The following is a 13,643-nucleotide window of genomic DNA, read 5'->3' as shown; positions in this document are numbered from 1 at the left end:
CTCTGATCTTCCTTCAAGGGTTTGACACTGGTCTCCCTTGGTTTGTAAAGGTTCAACCTAGCAATTTCATCCTATACCTCAATCAGGGAGTTAGGACTGAATTCTAATAGCCCCACACCAAAAAGAGCAGGAGCAGATGGTGCTACACCTGTGTGAAAGTTTGTAACACTGCCTGCCCAATTGCTTCCTATGAATAACAGATGGGTCACAAACAGGTTATATCAATTGATCTTTCCAGCTTCTCTTCTGTACTTGCCAGGAAATTTCCCTTTCCAGGCTCAGTTTCACAAACATGTAATTTAATGGGAGCATGGTCGAATTTCTTGGCTCCTATGGTTGTATAAAAATACATGCTGAGAGCTCAGCAACAGAGCATGCACAGGTTGGGGGGACAGGGTGGAGTGTCATAACATTTATTGTTAGTCTGTAGTGAAAAAGTGTGACATTCACATTCTCTGAAAAATTCCTTCACACAAGATTTTTCTTCTGGGAAGCTGAGAAGCCTCAGAGAAAAAGGAAAACAACTATTATCTCATTTGCTTCTCCTGTGTTTTGCTCATCTGGAATGTGTTTGGAGATTGTTTACCCAAAGGCGATTGTTTCATTGGATTCTGGTGTGATTTGTTTTTACTCATTAGCCAATCAGTGCCAAGCTGTGTTAGGACTCTGGAGAGAGTCATGAGTTTTCATTATTATCTTTTTAGCATTCTGTAAGTATCCTTTCTGTATTCTTTAGTATAGTTTAGTATAATATTCTTTAATGTAATATTGTATAATAAAATAATAAATTAGCCTTCTGAGAACATAGAGTCAGATTCATCATTCCTTCCTTCATTGGGGCACCCCACAAATACAATAAATAAGAGCCCTACAAAAACCAAATATGGTGTAAATTTTGGGTGTTCCTTTCTGTGGCAGTGAATATTCTGTGAAATCTCCCCACTGCCTGCACAGTTTCTGCTATTGTGTAAACAGCACAGGGAGTGGTGTGTAGGCAGTGGTCAGTGGTAGCCTGCCATGAGTTCCAGGTGTGAATATCTTTAAGGCTAGCTTCTTTTTCAATACTTCCTACTCATTCACAGCTGCTACTCTCTTGCCTTCTCTTTCACAGGTTCTTGATGTAGTTTTTGCAGCAGGACTCTTCTAAAAGGCTGCTACCTACCTGCACTGGATTCTGCTCCCTACTGGTCTCCCTGGCCTCCAGTAACTCACCTCTTACAGTGAGAATGAGATTAAGTAAAATTATGGGATCCATTTTTTTCATTGCCATAGTCAGCTGAGATGTTTTATACAAAGCAATAATCCTCTAGGTATGCCCTAGGTGTGGCTTATATGTACATATATTTATTAGAGTAGCACAAGCTGAAGTGAAGGAGAAATTCCTAGTGTGTATCAGTCCTGCAACACACACAATCGTATTTAGTTGCTCTTAACAGAGCACTTAAAGAGTTTTTCAGTAGTTTTCAGTAGTCTGCCAGGTCTTACTCATGCTGTGGTTTTCTGGCAGCTATGCTGATCATAGGCCTCTTTTTCAGTGAGTATAATTTTCTTTCAAATAGCTTTTAATTCTTCCTGGAGTTATCTGTCTGACTTCCCATTTTTTGTTTAAGATGACACCTTTTTTTAATGTTTTCATTTATGTTCTGATGTGAAACTACAGCTGCTTTTTCATGCTTCTGCATTATTCTCCCCTCTGTCCCCAGTTCCAATAAAACTTGCTGCAAGATATCCAAAATTATTTTCCTTGAACTGCCTGGGATAGTTGATATTGCAAATATGACGCTATGCAAAAGTACTGTCAGATATTCCTTTTCACCTAGGTTTACTTTTGGCTGGATTCCTTAAATGAGCTATGGAAAGAGAACTTTATGTTCATGCAGCTTGGGACAGAAATTATGCAGCCTATAACTAACTCTTTAAAATCTATTTTAAAAATCAATTAAAAGAAAAAACCCCCATCATTATATTGTGGGCAAGCAAAATTACTATTTTCTTCCTACCCCTGGGTATCTTTTTCCAGGTGCTTTCAGGACATGCAGTACCTGTCTGACTTTATGCATTTATGACTCATCTTAGTTATATAAGAGAAAAGAAATAATTGATTTATGCCAGACAAAAGGGCACCAGTACAGAGAATGTGCCTCTTGGATTTTAGGAGTGAGAGGAAACATATGGGTGTACAACAGTAAAATCTCCTCTCCTTCTTGTTCTCTAGGAAAGGCAATCTGCCAGGGAGAAGTAAGGAATTTCAAGCTGAAGATGAGCAATATTATTGCAAATGTGTCTATCTTACAGGATAGTGTTGTTCATTTGCTTTCCTGCCATGAGGACTTAGTGTTGCAGTGGAGAAAGGGGAAAAGATGTACTGGGGTAGTCCCATCTTTTATTCTGAAACCCGGGGTTATTTTAGAGAATGGCAATTCTAGGATAATAGCTTAAGTTAGCAATATTCCTTAGCTAGATGAGCACTACCACAGCTTTAGTTAGCACATGTACAGGGCTTTAAATTTGCTTTTGTCAATATGCATATCTTAAAATCATTGGTATCTTTTCCCTAAACCAAAAGATACTTAGAATAAAAAGAAACCAAACCAACCAAAAGAAAAAAAAAACCTGAAAAGACAAACAAACCCCCAAACCTAGACACAGGCATTTCAAAACTTTTCAATTATGAAGGATATATTTAGAAGTATATTGAGGATTTCAGGCTTTGCAGATGGCTGTTCATATTGCAAATGCCACCAGAACAAGCTATTAGTACAATCTGAAGGATGACATGTAATGAACAGGCTTGGCAGTAGAATGATTTTCTTCCTGTAAGTGTTCATCATTTTCCTGGGGCAATGATATCATGAGAAAAAGGGTGAAGGTGTAGGAAAGGAGAATATGAAGAAGTCGTGTTGCTTTTTTCTGTGACATCTTGATTTATGGATAGAGAGAGTGTTCCCTGTCTCAGTACCAAATAGTATTTGTCAACCCTTCAGGAGAATTACTGTTATTTTAAGCATGCTCTGATTTATTTTCAAAGAAAAACTTTTGATAGATGTCTCATGCTACTGACCTTTGTAAGTAAGCACTCCATGTTTCACTGAAGCAGCAGTAAAAGCAAACCATACATTAGGAAATTAATTTCACTCATGATTCTTCATTGCAGCACACTTCACGGGGGCATCGACCCAATGTCAAAAGGAGGGGTCAATTCAGTTTTAAATCCTCAGCCTTGTGACAGCAGTCTGGGATCTGAAGAAGGATGAGGTGTACCAGGTGCAATGGCTACAGAAACAAATTGCCTATGGATAGGCACAATCTCAAACACTTCAAAAACCACAGAGGCTTGCAAGGTAAGATGTGTAGGGCCTGCCTTCCTATGGAAGACTTCCACAATATGAAGTTAAGGTGGAAGAATAATTAATTCTAAGGTAAGAGGGTTCTACAGAAAGTTACATGGGAGTGCTTAGCCTAGATCAGGTGTAGACAAGTGTTGTTAAAACAGGCCTCTAAAACTCGTGTGTCATGTGGAAGAGTTAATTGATGGGTCCTATATGGTGCTGACAGAGGTATCTAAAGACCCCTATGACTTACAAATGTGATCACACTAATTACCAGCTAAAGCAGCAATGGCAAAGCCCTAAACTTTTCCCTTTTTTCTTTTCCCCCCACAATCAAGATATTTAAAGAATACAATGAACATGAAGAAGTAGTTGTTCGGCATCCCACCTACCCATGCCTGCAGCATCCCACAGCCCAGGTCTGTTGTACACCCTTACTCCTATTCTACGAGAAGCAGCAGCCTCTATTCCTGCAGAGGTGACTTCTGCTGTCAACAGCAGTATGCTATGTCATATCTGGAGAGAAAAAAAGCTCAATGTCTCCATTAGGATACATTATGGGCAAATGAACAACTGGTGAGAGGAAATGTCCTGTGGAAAAAGTTGCTGAGTGATGGAGGATGGTGAAAGGAAGCAAATGAGCAGTTGGTGATTTAGAGAGAGCAACAAAGATGTTACAGGTCTGTTCTGGGAGTAGCAAACAAAGTATTTCACTCTAATTAGCTGAAAAAATATTGGCAGTTTTAATTTCCTGAACAATTAGGACAAATAGAAATGTCTTTTGCTTGCTCTGAAAAACATCAAAGAACATCAGGTTACAAAAAGGACTAAGGACCTACAATAACAGAAATGGGAAGTGTAATAATCAGCTAATTACACCTGGACAATAGATCCAGACCTCATAAATAAGATCATTGTCTATCTTCTGGTTGGCACTGAATGAAATCCAGCCTTTTGTAAAACATGTTTTGAATGAAGGCTAATTCACTTCCATATAGTGTCTGCTTATTTTCTCAGGAAAAAAAGAATATAATAAAACAGAGTACCAGTGAGTTGATCTTGTAAACTGGAAAGAGAAGTGTGAAATTTCAACAGTGGCATTTTATGGAATGCCTGTAATCCTTGGAGGAGCAGGTCTCCAGTGGGTACAAATATTCAGAACTTCATTATTCAGCTTCATTTTGTAGGTGGCTTTGCAGAAGCTGTAGGTTGCCCCTGGGCAGCTCAGATGCCAAGTCAAATTGTTCCTCAAATGGTACAAATGGATAAAATCATTAGCTGTGCGTTCAGGCTATGTGGGAAGGAAGCACTGATTCTCTTCACAACTTAATGGCTCGCCCCCCATTTCATTCTCAGAGCATCCTCATGGCAACCTCATTATTTCTTTTCCAGAAAGTTAATCCTAAATGTAACTTGTGGCCTCCTTGAGTACGATCAGCTTTCTGTCCTTGCAGGACTGTCCCCCCTGTCACTGTGAAGCAAGTGGACAGCAGAGCCCTGCACGTGGCTCTCTGTGCCATAGCAGCACTACCAGCCCTGCTCAGAGGCCCCTGCACTGGGCTGTGTCCCTCGTCTTGAATTAATCATTTTGGGTTAAGCTTTGCCAGAGTGAGTTCCTGGGATAGGTCTTGTTTTTCACCTCTGAACAATAACAGAACTGGCACACTACCAGGAAGGGCAGTGGCTGGGCTGGGTAGGAAGGAAAGAATCATATAGGAAATAATTGTGTAGGCAGTTTTTAAGTATGAGGAAACAGAAAATAAGAGCCAGGACTTAGACAGATTTGTGATGAATACATATGTTCAGCTATAAATGATATCTGCATAGAAAACTGATCTATTTTTAGTGGGCAGACTTTGAATCACTGTTCTGATTTGCTATTGTTTTTCTCAAATGTATTAATCCCTGCAGGTGAGTCTAAACTGGAAGATTAAATGTGACCAATTTACAGCGATGGGGAAAATTCAGGCTGCAAATCCCAACCTGAGATTCATACTCATCTCTGGTATGTGTGAGACCTTGAGAGATAATATCACCTGGAGATCTGAGCTTTGTTGGAAAACTATGACTGCCCAGGATAGGGATGGGATGGAGGAAAGGAGACCTGTGATTGTTGCACAGCTCAGATACTCACAAAGACTGCATTTTCTCTAGCTGCAGAAACAACAGAATGTCCTTGCTTCCCAAACCCCTGTAATGCTCTGGCCAGTTGATGGATAACTTTTTCTGTCTATCCAGAGTGGGCAGACTACTGCCAGCAGACATTATTTGGGAGGAAGAGGGGTCTGTGAAAGTGAATGACTGACATTGCAACTTTCCTTTATTTCTAAGGCTCTGTGTTTCCTCGGAAGCACAGATGGGGGCAGCGGAGAAAGGGAAAGCTTTTTCACTGTGTGGATTACCAGTGAAGCAAAGAGCTGATTGCCTTTAATGCACTTCTGAGAAGAGAAAGTAAAATTAATGGCAACCTTTGGATTTTTCTTCAGGAGACAGTTATGAAGGCAAATTGCACTTGTTAAAGAGCTTATTAGCACTGTCTATGATGCAGCTGACACTTTCTCTATTCTTAGTTAGAAGCTGCTGGAGTGCTTGAGGATAAGTTTTGGTCCTTGCAAGATGTGAATGACCAGTAACTTGCTAGCCTTTATTTATTATTTTTAAATATGATGGTCTGACGGTTCCTTCTGAGGGCTGTTAGAGGTTGTCATGTAATTGTAGTCAGAGATAGAGCATTACATAAACAGTAAGACAGTCAGAAAAATGCCTTAAGAAACAGTGCCAAAAATGGAGGGTATTATACAGGACATCAATCTGGTTTTGAACACTGTTGGTCTCCTGGCTGTATGGTGTTACACTCTTGCCCAGCAGATCCTGTTCTAGAGGCTCTCTTTGTAGCTGTTTTCTCATGTGGATGTGTTTCATAGTCATCTGTGCATAAATTCTGGGTGCCTTTAGGAATATGGAGTCAGTGCCTACCTTAGCCTGACTTAACAGCTTTTGGGGATCCATGTGAAGAACATGGCCTTGCTACAGACAGCTCAGCTGTGATCTTGGCAGTCTTTCCAGCCTTCAGTTTTGCTATTTTTATTTTTTTTTCTTCCAGGCTTTCTACTTCTTTCTTTGCAATTCAGCCAATGATCTCTGGCTCTAGAGCCTGGCACAAGGGCTTTTATCCCACTGCTGAAGTGATGCATTGTGAGGTGCACTGTGATACTCTGCGAGGGAGAAGGGATCTTTGATGATATCAAAGAATTTTTACGAAGCAACACCACAAAGATCTGTGTTGTTTGTACTGCTATTGGCAGAAATATCTGGAACAAAGGAGCATATGAGCTCAGATAACCTTCAGATCTGAAAGAGGAGCAGCAAACCTCAAAGTTGAAAGCAGGGTGAGGCAGTAAGCTTGATATGATTCACACAAGAACAGGGTAGCTACTTTCTGAATTCTGGGGCACACTTGATCTTTCCTTCCTTGATTCTCAGGACATCATAAGTTATGCTCTACCTGCAGAATCTTGAGCTTCATACATACATGTCAGGATTTTGTCTATCACCTTAGCAAGGGTGATTTATTTGGTCGCCCGTCCCTTGTCCCCCTCTCCTGCAGACCATGGGACTTGACCAGGCAGCCAACATCAGTAATTAATAGTAAATAACATCTCCTCTGCAGTTATTTCATAATCTGTTTGCACAGACTGGTCCCTGAACAATGGCAAACAAAAGGAGTACATATCTTGAGCTGTTTACTCTCAATTTATGAGCGGCAATGAAGTGACTACTTATTTATGAAAGCAGAACAATATGCAAATGAGAAAGGTAAGAAAGCCATTAAAGAGATGACTTAGTCTAGCTGGTGGCTAACACTACATTAAAACAGGTAATTATTTGTAATGTACTGTGGAAATATCTGTTTACCACCTCCTTATTGTGGCATTTACTTTATTTTCAGTGTGTGGCTGCATATGCATATCAATTTTTTAACCTCTTAAAGGTTAGAGATTCTTACATCTCCTTTCTGCTGTCACTTACATAGAGGCTTCAAGACAGACTGACCCCAAACCGTTCAGTGTTGTTTTCAGAAAACAGCCAGAAGTGACAGAACCTGCCAAATCTTTCCTTTTCCTTGAAAGCACAGTTGTCTTGAGGGAGTGCTGCTTTGCAAGGACTTTTGCAACCTTTGTTTTTGACTCCTCTGGAATGTGACACATTGTTATCGCACTTGCCTGAGAAGGCTTTGGTTGCAGGTTTATCATATACTCCAGGCTCATGAGCCATTTCCCTGGGGACCACGCTGCATTCTTGATTTGCATGGCGTCTAGTGGCCAGCCAGCACCATTCAATTCCTGTCCTCTTGGCATCCTGTCTTAGAAAATGACCTTCTATTCTCCCTCAGTATCTCCAAGTTGCTATTGAAAAAGTGCCTGCTGTTCAGGAAGACCCACAGGCGAGTCTGGCAAGAGAAAACAGCATTTGAGTCTAGGAAGTTTCAGTGATGCATATATACACACAGACACACACACAGACACAGTCATCTCAGGAAAAGCTGAGCTGTTTATGTTCCTGTCTTTGAAATGGTGAAGAATACAGAAAAATTCCAAGTATGTACAGTATGAAACAGGTGCAGAACAGCCCAGTGACAAACAAAGGGCAATGCAGAAAACCCTTCCAAAACACGGGCTGAGCTTGTGCTTTACAAAGTGCTAATTCATAAGTTATTGCCAACATACAGCTGGGCAGATGCCAAGTTTTCTTTGATTCTGCCTTTTCATTTTTTTTTAACAACTCAGTTTTGAGAGGAAAACAATAAATAATCCCCCTTTAGGAATTCATTGCCAAACAATCTTGCAGCTCTTAAATGGTAATACTGTAGACATTAAGGCATTTGTACAGTTGACAGGATCCCCCTAGAACATAATTTTTAATCCAATATGCACTTAATTATCTTTGTTGAGGACACAGTGAAGCTGTCACATTTTTGGAAACAGGTACCCACTATGTCCTCTCCACCAAGTAATGATCTTCTAAAGATCACACTTTGCTGACAGGAAAAGCTCTTCTTTCCTTAACTACCTCAGAAAAAAAGTCAATTGTAATATATTTATTTTTAATCAATGAGAATTTTCATAACTATACAGAAAAACATTCATTTCATCTTACATTCCTTAAACTGTCATTCCAAGTTTTAACAGCACATTCGGAACTGAGAAAACAGAGCAATATGTGCCTGATTTATATTGTAGCAGTGCCTTGTAGATCTTACCCTTTCCACTTTACCAAGATGGGTAAATGCATATTCAGCTACACACAGGTTGTTTTCAACGAGTTAAAGGTGGGGCACACACTCAAGTTCCTTGCTGATGTGCATCTGTCATGTGCAGTCCATGCAGTTTGGTATTTTTAACAAACACAGCCAAGCTGCATTCTAGGAGAGCATTGCTCTTATGGAAAGCCAGTCCGTAGGGAGGAAAGGAGCAGAGTTTCCCATCTGTTGCAGTCCCAGCTGGGCTCCACATGTGGGGTTAATGGCCCTGCTAAGTAGTGACCCTCAAAGAGCATGGTTAAGTAAGTTTCTGACTGCAGCCCTTTCACCCACCTGGAGGACAAAGGGATTTCTGAGGCACAGAAACAGGTTCCTCTGGCACGGCTGTGTCTCCCCTGAGTGCCCCAAAGGTGAGCGGCTCCCAGTGCTGGAGCAGGGGGCGCCCTGCCTGCCTCCAGCTGCATTCGAGCATCTCCACCTCTGGTTTAGCCTTATCAAGGAGCATTGTACTGTGTATATTACTTAAAAAGAAAAAAAAGTTAAAAACAATAAACTTTTTGAAGTGTTTTCTACAATGTTTAAAAACCCAACTAAGGAACAGTGCCCTAGGAAACCTTGGCTCAGTACCCCAGCATTTTTCGCCCATGTTTTAGTTTCAAAAATAGCTCTTGTATTTAAGGCTAATCTCAAGACAATAACAAAGTAATGATGATGATGATGATGATAATAATAAAAATATCCCCACTTCCCTCAGAGATTGGGTGGCAGTTCATGCCTCTTTCAAACCTTATTTTAAATAAGGTTTAGCTTTTTCCTGTCACAGCCCTTAAGGCAATTTGAATGCTATCACTGACCAAAAAAAGTCACATCACTGTGAAGCAAGAAGCAGGAGATTTTTCCCTTATTGTTTTAACAATGAAAAATAAAAATGTGTAAGTTTTTATCTTCAAATATTTATCTTCAGCACTGACAAAACTGGTATCAAGAGCCAGAGGCATACATCCACAGGTATGTGCTTTTCCAATCCCCTCAGTCTCAGCAAGTTGTGGTGGGCAGGTTTTGTGGTGGGAAAGACCCTAAAATACAACATCTTTCCCTGATTTCAGACTTACAGGGCACCCTGTTGCTGCCCTATGTCAAGCTGAGGCCTCCCCAACTTTCCACTTTCCATATAGTTCCACTCTTGATGTTTTTCCCAGGTCTTTGCCTCAAACACTGAAAGCAGAGATAAAGTGTGCCTAGGTCTGACGTGGTTATATGCTCCTGTGCTGATTTTTATGTTATTCGTTTGATTTGATTTGATTTAACCATGTAGGTTCAAATTGATTATGCAATAAGGTCTTCTGGGAATGTTGAACCTAAATTGCAGCCAACTATCACCACTTTAGTCATAAGTAATATTTGTTCTGATAAGTTCTCAGGTCTTGCTATCAAAACAGACCAGTTGTGCCTCCTCTTGCTAAAATAAAACAACATTGAAAAGGCAGTAATTCCTTTTCCCTCACAGGAAATAGATGGTTATGATTGAATTTGTTGTTTTTTTGTTTTTTTTTTAATCTCTTATGACGCTTTAATGTACCTGTTGAATAGAAAGATGTAAATAAAAAACTTGCATGTAATGTTGCTGAAAAGTTCTGTAACAATTTAAAAGAAAATCTTTGTTGTTTGAAAACTTAACAAAAATATCAATATTTTTTCTAAAACTTGGGGTTTTTTAGGTAAAAACTTTCCAGCATAGGAATAGTCATAAGATTTCCTGAAAAGTTCTTTTTCATTCAAGTAGCATTAACAACAGCAGTACAGTCATTTCTAGTTATTACTACAGACACTGATTTTTAGAGGAGAGCCATTCTCAGTGAAGAGATCATCTGAAACACGTTGGAATTTCTTTTCAAAACTAAATTTTGCTTATCTGATAATAATAAAGTAAAAAAAATATGATAAAATACTACTGAATTAAACTGTTCATCTGAAGTTTAAAAATATTTCTAATCTGGGAGATTCTTTGCTAAGTGGGATAGAAAGCCTAGTTGAAATGGATTGCACTATGAAACTGTTGATGATAAAGGAAAAAAAAAGACAAGAAATTTCTCAACTGAACTAACACTGGCTCAGTGTACAATAACTTTTCATTCCTGACTAGTTAGATGATGTTTCTTTGCTGGAGCAATTACACATTCACCTCCCCAGGGGCCCATGTCCTCATGGAAGTTAACACACATTCCTCTCTAAAAGATTTTGGGCATGTCCAGCTGAGGTCATGGTAATTAGAGATAGAAAAGACCCTTTGGATCACCACATCTTTCTCCCTGCCAATGCAATTTTGTTTCATTAGGAGGTGTATTTACAATTGACTTGACAAAGCTTTGGAAAAGTGACTCAAGATGAGGCTATGGAGACAGTTACACAACCAAGAAATCATAAGAATACTCTTTTTTTTTTTTTTTAACGTTTTCTTGCATTTTCCTTGCTGCTATTATTTTTTCATCTGATATGCACCTGGGAATCCCCAGGAACAATCCAGTTTGGAGCTTGTCTGTCATTAGCAGCTTCCTACTTCGTCACATTGCACATTAGCTCACTCCTTGTGCAGACATTCAGGATTCAGCACATGATGTGGACTTCCTTACCTTTTTATTACTCTGTTGTTGAGCCAGTTTCTTTCCTGGAAACCCTTAAGCTGTCCTGGGCTTAAACTCAAGTTCACTACATGTGAAAAACAGCATCAAAGCCAGACCTGAAAGTAAAATTATTGTCTTGAGGGAGGTTTGGGTGGGGGGGGGAGCAATATTTTTTCTGATTTCTTTTACTACTTCTTGTTCACAATACTGTCTCAGTTATACTTTAGTTACTTGTCAACATTACCTCTCCCCAACACCTCCTTTGACTAGATTGAAAAGTCTGATTATGAGCTCACTTAGTCTGGGCTTACATCACTGTAATTCCATATGGCAAAGCTGTAACTATAGATGTCCAAGGCAATAGTGTTTTTTGCCTCTTTTTCCTGGAGTTAGCTGGTACAAGTCAGGTGTCCACATTTCCATTGTCTCCACGAGTCCTTGCCTGTATGTGCTGATGTATTTATTTACCAAGAGAGGCTTTTCTTTCCCTGCCTTGTTCACTGCACCATGGAAAAGGCTTCATGTTCTGTCATATTAAAATAAATAACCTTGTACCTAAAGAATAAAAAGAAATTCCTGTGTAATTGTTTTCAAAAGCTTGATGAGGAGGAGGCTGCCTTCCAGTCCTCAGTGGTGGTTAGGATATAAACAAAAAGATTGGGAGTTTTGTTTTTTAAAACCCCCATGTTCACAGCTGACTCTGCTTTGTCAGGAGGCTGGACTGGATGATCTCCTTAGGCTCCTTCTAACCTGGCTTAGTCCATGATCCTCTGAACCTGTTTGAGGTGAAAGCAGGTAACTTAAATGCATCACTTGAGGAATTTTCAGTAAAAATTATTTGGTAGAAAGATGTTCATTTTATGCTTCTCTCTTACATGGCTGTTTTTTCACACAGAGACACAGTATTTTAGAAGTAGGTCTTTTAAAATAATTTTCAGAATTTATCTCCCTGTTTCATTTCTATTCTCCATGTTCTATTCTGATATCAGACACTATATGAGACCACAGCTTTGTTACTTGAGAGTTAAATTGCCTGCCAAACTCAGCTTTAATGTCAAAGTGTTGCTTTTACAGAGAAGATAAAAGCTGAAAACAAACAAAAATTTAAAAGAAAATCACGCAAATCCTCAGCAACTTTCAAATAGCATGCAGACAGCAGGTTGCCTTATAAACATCCCTACTTACAAAGTCACCTTTTGAAATACCAGCAATTATGCTGCATGAGGCACAGTTGCTACTCATGTGCCAGTTGTCACTTTTTAAAAGATGACTATTAGTTATATTTCCTCCCTATGAGACATTGTGAAGCTGCTTAGCGTTTTGAGGAAGCAAGCATGTTTTCCAAATTGCATATATCATGGAAAAAAAACCCAAAACCCAAATCCACAACCAAACAAGTTGGCATTTATAAATGGCATAGGATATTCATGGAATAAATAAAAGCTCATTTTCTGTTGCAGGTGAGGGTTGCTGTCTGCACTCTCATTGCAACCTCACCACTGGAAGACTGCCATGAATATGTACAACACGTAGGAGACCAAAAAGGAAGAAAACAGGAGCAAGTTGTGGAATAGAAAGTAAGTCTATAACACCAGCCCTGGTGTTAAAATATTTTTGTATCCACTACACAGAGTTCCAACTGCTGTCCTTACACCACTGTGGTTTTTTAAGCACTTTAAAAATTTCTAATAAAATGCTCTTTTAGGTTCATTGAACCCTTTCACACAAAAAGAAAGAAAATAATTGAAAACCTGGTTAAAAGGCTGTGAAGTAACATGGGGCTTTTAGATGTCTCTTCAGCTTCATATTGGTCTCAACCTGTACTTATAGAAATTGTGAATGCAGAGACAGATTTAGCAAAAGGGTTTGGTTTGTAGTAGCTTCCAAATCTCACTCTGCTATACTTCTTTCTTACTCTGACATTAAAGATGCCATTAGAGATGGAGAAGTGGCAGAGACAGAAATAGAAATACTATTCCTGGGGTGAGGCAGGGGGAACAAACTCAACCAAAGACCTTTCCAAAATGCCAACCAAGGCTTTACATCACTGCTCCTCTCTGCTCTCTACATGTGTATAAGTGAGTCAGCTGAACAGACATGGAACAGGACTCAGGGCCATTGCCAGAAGGGGTAGAAGGTGGCATGATCTTTCACCTTTATTTCAGCAGTCAAGTGCCCTTGCACAATCTGTCTGGCACTGTCTGATGGCATCCTACCTCCTGTGTCCCCTGTTGTGTCCTGTTCAGCCATCCAGTGACTGGATGCCTCACATGAGGACAGCCTGAACTAGATTAACTAAATAAATGGCATTTGTGCAATAAGGTGTTCTTGCCACTGTTTCTTGAGAGGCAGCAGAGGCCTGGGATGGGAGTGTCTGCTGTTCTGGCCTTTCTCAGGAGCTCTGTGCTGTGTGAGCCTCATGTTATGTAATTT

This window comes from Ammospiza nelsoni, chromosome 1 (assembly GCF_027579445.1).
Source record: "Ammospiza nelsoni isolate bAmmNel1 chromosome 1, bAmmNel1.pri, whole genome shotgun sequence".
In the NCBI taxonomy this organism is placed as follows: Eukaryota; Metazoa; Chordata; class Aves; order Passeriformes; family Passerellidae; genus Ammospiza; species Ammospiza nelsoni.
The sequence above is the reverse complement of the archived record's forward strand: the minus strand, read 5'-3'. Positions refer to the sequence as shown.